At 42.1% G+C, this 5771-nt stretch overlaps 1 long non-coding RNA gene across 1 annotated transcript; it reads right to left on the bottom strand.

Annotated features, from left to right (window-relative positions):
• Positions 1–3254: 3254 nt before the first annotated feature.
• Positions 3255–5442, bottom strand: LOC137469414 (uncharacterized). Its single transcript, XR_010996485.1, has 2 exons — positions 5303–5442; positions 3255–3473 (listed from the first exon to the last, which is right to left on the bottom strand). It is a non-coding gene; the product is annotated as an uncharacterized lncRNA (long non-coding RNA).
• Positions 5443–5771: the final 329 nt, after the last annotated feature.

Raw genomic sequence — 5771 nt, 5'->3', positions numbered from 1 at the left:
AAACCATTACCAGGAGAATGCCAAATATCCTTGTTCAGCAAATACAGAATTCTTGTTATAAGCTTTGTACATCAAATACATGTAAGAACACATTTCTGACCAGGTTAAGAGAGAGATTAATCAGAACCCTTCTTGCACCAAGATTAGAATCAGAGCTGCTAGTCCATTTATTAATTCTCAGGGAGTCTGCCATTTTATCCCAGATTTTACAGGTTATGTACATATCTTCTTTTGTCTGGGACAAAAAAAGCTCTTACCCTGTCTCAGTCAAAAAGCAATTTTACTGGCAGTATTAACCATATGCCAGGATATCACTGGAGGTAAATATTGGTCAGCCTAACTAAAAAGTGTTAGGTATTAGGAAAGAAAGCAATTCCTAGATGGGGGCTTACTTCATTAAGACTGTCTTGTGCCCAAGAAATTAAAGTAGTTGGGTGATTTTTTTTGTGTAGTTAGCATGACCACAGCTATGAATAGAAGAAAGGGCTCAAAAGACATTGTGTTGTAAAATGGGGATGCATTTAACGGCTTTCTAGTTTTTTTCAATCTTGCAGTGTAATAAATTGGGAAAGTAAATGTAGCCTAATGTCTAGTGCAAGGTCCTGAGTGATGGGATGTCTATATTTATTCCTGGCTCTGACACTGACTCTTGTGCTCTTGCATGAGTCATTGCTTTACCTGTGAATGAGATGGCAATGAGAAAAACCAATGTTATCTACATAAAAAATTGCAGTGATTTCACAAGGTTTAATTCTGCTTTTAAAATAGGTTCTGAGATACTGTGGTAAAATATTGTGAGGAGATACTGTTGTGCTTCAAAAAACCCCAAACCCTACAAGAGTCATACTTGTCCTCTAATACACAAAATAGCTCAGATCTTGTAATAAATCACCATTTCAGCCTTTTTAATGCAACTTACTACAGAATTTTATGTGTATTTCACTGTGTTTTGAAAATACAATTCTTTAGGTCAGATGTTTGTGTAAGCTGAAGATGGGTAAAGACAAATTAAAGGAGGATTAAACACTTATTAAACACTAGTCTGCAGTTACTAAGAAAGAATGGTTTGGGTATCACTCTTTTGAATGCTTTAAGCTGTAATGCAGAGCAGGCAATAACGACTTTATATGCATACTGTTTTCTAATGTGCTTTCAGCTTGTGATCAGTGCTGGCTGCTGAACCAGGTGGGTCTGTTGTCTGAGTACAGGGGGTGTCCCACTACTGTGTGTTTATACCTGTGTGCTGGACAAACTCCAATTGAATGCAGTTCATCTGCTGCTTTCTTTGCACATTCTTTACAGACAAGGTAACAACTTGGTTACAAGAAGTTAGATAATTGAAAAGCCATGTTTGTACTGTGCCTGTTTAAAGACAAAATGTGCTAGAATACATACATCCCAGTACTCTGGCTACCACCTCAGGAGGTTCAAATTTTGGGCATTTCAGTCCATTTACTCTAACTGGGAGCCAGTGCTGAAACCAAGCAACAGTTTCTATCTTTTTTCCCCCTCTCCTTCTTCCCTGTTAATGTTCAAGGACTGTGTTAGAAAACATTCAGATACAAAGACAAAATGGGCCAAATTTAAATTTAAAAAAAATCCACAAGAAAAAAGACTATGGTACTGTTATGGTGGTTCTTTTCAAAAGCTATTAGTTTGGAACACCTTTCTGTAGATGGCCAGGGAGAGACTTCCTCAAAGCTCCCCATTGCACAATACTTTCCATATGATGTATATGACTCTGGAATGGGAAGGACTCATAAACAGTTAACAAATTGAATCCTGCACAGAATTCACAGGATGCTTAAGATAAGCATGAAATGAGAGTAGCTAAAGACCTAAATAACCAACAGTGAACCTTAAAGCAGACAGAAAGTGTCTAGGGATAACAAAGTAGGCAGAAATGCTTGCAAACTTATTCTAAATACCAATCAATTCTACTTCTTCTAATAACCTTCTGAATCTATCAACACAGGCCAGGGAAATCTCTCTTTACAACACATTTATTCCAATAGGATTCTGAATCTTAGTCAAAGTAGTAGGAGCTGAAGACAAAATTGGAAGTGGAAGAAAATTCTGAAGTAAAATTGTAGCCTCAAAACTGACCTGTTATATTTTCAGTTTGGTATTGGCAAATGTAATATCATTTGTACCATGTTATTTCTATGAAAAGCTAATGAAGGAGAGCTGGAAATGACTGCGGCAGGCACTGCCTATGTGGGAATGACCCCATGCCCAGATTCCAAAGGACACTAAGTGTGGCATAACTTGGCATAGCAGTCACTTTGACATTTTCACTGAACATTCTGCTGCTTCTGTTCTTTTTCTACTGTGGCTGCTCTGGATTTTAAGAAAAGGAGTGTCTTGAGCAGAATATAGCCATGTGCAGGCATTGAGCAGAGACGTGCACCACTGCATGTGTACCCCACACTGGAGACAACAGCTGGGAGAGGAGACGGCCTTGGCTTGCCTGTCTCACAGGGATATGCAGAGACATCCAGAGAACCCTCAGTCTGCCTGATGCAGATGGATTAGATGAGTGGTCAAGGGAGCTGTTTAATGTCTCACCCCTCATGGCTGAGGAAATCTCTAACTTAAAGTCAATATTATATTTTAAATGCCAAATCCCTCCATAACCATATAGATGATCCACTTCAGTGCATAACAATATGTTACATTTTTCTTTCAGTGGGACATTAACAAGCATTTAGAATCCAGTGCTGTCTTAAATTCATTGCTGGCTAGAGGTAGTTCAGACATGGCTTCCTAAATTTGGACTACAATGTTAAGAGGAAATCACAACTTTTTTTTCATTCGCCTTTGGCAAAGTGAGGGTAGCTGATGTAAAAGGAACTGTATAGAAACAGGAACCTGAGTCTGAAACAAATGGTGCATTAAAATAACTACATTATGAGCTGTTGTTAGCCTACTTCTTTCCAGAGTGTGTCTCCTCAATAACATTTCAATGATTGATAAAAAAAAATTAGTTAGAATCAAAATAAATACTTGATATGCAGCAGAAGTTGGTTGGCAAATGTACCGCACAAATAGTCTGGCAACAATATTACTTCTGCAAGCTTTGAACAAGCTAAAAATTGGAACCATTTTCAACCATGTCGAGGGGAGCCCTTGGTTGTTTTTGAGGCAGGTTAATGTTCATCCTTGCACCTAGAAGTGAACCCAAGAAAAATATGTTTGGAATTAGTCAATAATCAAAACACTTGATGAAAAAAACCTTTCACTGACCATGCTGGTTGTGCAGCTTTGTACAAACATTTATTTTTCCAGGGACTGATGTATATTGAACGTGGCTGACTGTTCTGCTCTCTTGCTTGTTTTACTCCTCAAGAGTCTCTTGTTCATCTGTTGTGCAAACACTCTTAAGTATCTGTTCTGATCTGTGCTCATAAGGGTTGCTGCAGCTCCCCAAAGCTCTCCATTTCACAGTTGCTCCCTTTATATCTTCTTTGTAACTGTTAGACAACAAGAGAAATTTAATAGCGTGATTGAGGCTGTGCCATCCCATTGGCTTTCTGAAAAGGAGTTACTGAGGTTCAAGAGGGCTCAGGGACTTAGTGGTGTGACTATGTTTGGTGATTTATGTCAGGTGATTGCATATGACTCCAATTGTGGTAGTCATCCTTAAATTTTTTTTAATGATTTACTGAAGTTAAGGGAGAAAAAAAAAATAAGAATGTAGGTGAAGAATCTGACATAAAAAGTACAAAATGTGTTTTTGACAGATTTTCTGTAAAAAATAATTTCTTTCCAGCAGGGAAAATTGTAGCTGTAGAAGAATCACTTGATTGGTATTAAAAGTAGTACAAATAGTGCACTTGGGAAGGAAAAAAATAAGTTTATTTACATGGTTTGGAGCTTATTTTTGAAGTTTGATCCTGCTTCCTTTTAGATAAACCAAGACCAGAACACATCAATGAGAAGAAGTGTCAGGGTGAAAATACATCATACTAGTTTTCACTTACAGCTCACTGTGGGAAGGCCTGGACCCAGCTCTTGGTTTCAAGAAACACTTGGGGAAATGGAAAGCTTTAAGCAGCATTAGACTGCTTAAGACATTGTTCCTATGTGGTCTCTCTAGGATCTGCACAGCAGCCAGGTTTTGTGCCTGTAATTTGCAAGGATCTGGGACTGAGTTTCCCTAGGGGGCTGGTGTCTCTTCTGGGTGTCTCACTCTGCCTGGCTGCTCTCCTCTGACAACCTTGTCAGGAATCCTCACCGCCCAGCTCTCCTCAGGAAGCCTGTGAGGCTGAGGGACCAGCCTGAGCTTCTTCCAGTCACTTTTCATTCCGTGACAACGGCAGCATTGGCAGCTGAGGAAACCTGCCCGTGAGCCTGGCTGCCACCACCCGTTCCACATGGCTGACATTTCTGCTTCTCATCCCACCAGTGGATGCATTTCTGCAACACACCTTGCTGAAATTAATCCTGCTTATACTGTGTGTTTTATCTCCAGCTTGTGGTTGCTTGTGTTTGTAACTCTACAAAACAAGCTGGGACAGATCCCTTTCACATCGTGGCACGTGGGGAATGGATGCTGTGTAATTGCACTCTTCAATTCTAATGAGGGTTTCTGAAAACAATTCTTAACTTTACTCAAGGCTTACTTTCCTGCTGTGGCTTAAATACTGCTTCTAATGTCTTAGGAGGAGTCACAGAGGTGACTTACACATTCATGGCAGGCAGGACTCTTTTTGTGCTGTGTATGACGATCCATAGCCCGTGGTGGCCTCTTACAGGCAGAGTGGGACTAGTGGCGCACCAGCTTTAAACACCCCGAGTCCTTAGTCGGAGCAGTAAGGCTGTAGGGCCCTCCTGTGGGAAGAGAACAGCAATCCTGCTGGTTGTGGACCGCGTCTGCTCGTGGCTGCGGTGCACGTGTGCCCTCACCTTTCGGAGAGCGGTGCTGGGACACGCCTTGTGTGACAGCACGACCAACATCGCCACTGCTCGAATCTGACTCCTACCTGCAAGCCTGGGAACGAGATAAGGTTGTATTTATAAACTTCAGCCCGCGGCTGCTGACCTCTTCAGCTCTGTCCCTGATTTTCCAGAGTAGTTTTTTCTTTACGCTAACCAAGGAGGCCAACTCCTAAACCCAACCTCTCTTCTCCATTCAACTAGGCCTTATGGGGTGGCACTTTACCCATATGTGGATGAGTTGAGTCTATGACATGGTCGTGCCATGATCTGGTCTGCCACATCCTCTTCTCTCTTCCAGCTTCTGCTCATAGTTCCTCAACGCCTAGCCCAGCTGTGCTCCCACCAAGGACAAGTGTGGCACTTGCAGTGCCCTCTCATCTCTGCCACTTAGGTCATGGCTCAGAAAGACTCTGGTGTGACCTCCTGGAGGCTTTAAACGCTTTTTGCATCTTTGTGCTTGCTTCAAGGGAAGGGAGGCCTCACCATGGCACGGAGTGTTATCTATGTGTTTAGAGGAGCTGTGAGCAGTGAAGGATGCTGCCGCTGGGGCCCGCAGAGAGGCAGAATGAGGCAGGCACCTGCTTTCTGTCAGATCTGGGGACAGGAGATGACAGGTTTTAGATCCTGAGCATGCCTGAAGAGTCAGTGAGAGGAGCTGGGTCTGGTTTTACTCTGGACAGGCAGTGGCAGCTGGATGTTGGGTCCTTTGTACGGAATCACATGAAGGCCGATGGAGTGGGGACAGGCAAGGCGTGACAAGAGTATTTGAGTATATTCTGACTCTCTTAGTGACATCCAGAAGCTCTGGACCTTTTCCTGTAGGCCAAGAT

This window comes from Anomalospiza imberbis, chromosome 1 (genome assembly GCF_031753505.1).
Source record: "Anomalospiza imberbis isolate Cuckoo-Finch-1a 21T00152 chromosome 1, ASM3175350v1, whole genome shotgun sequence".
Lineage (NCBI taxonomy): Eukaryota > Metazoa > Chordata > Aves > Passeriformes > Viduidae > Anomalospiza > Anomalospiza imberbis.
Note: the sequence above shows the minus strand (reverse complement) of the source record. Positions and strands in the feature narration are given on the sequence as shown.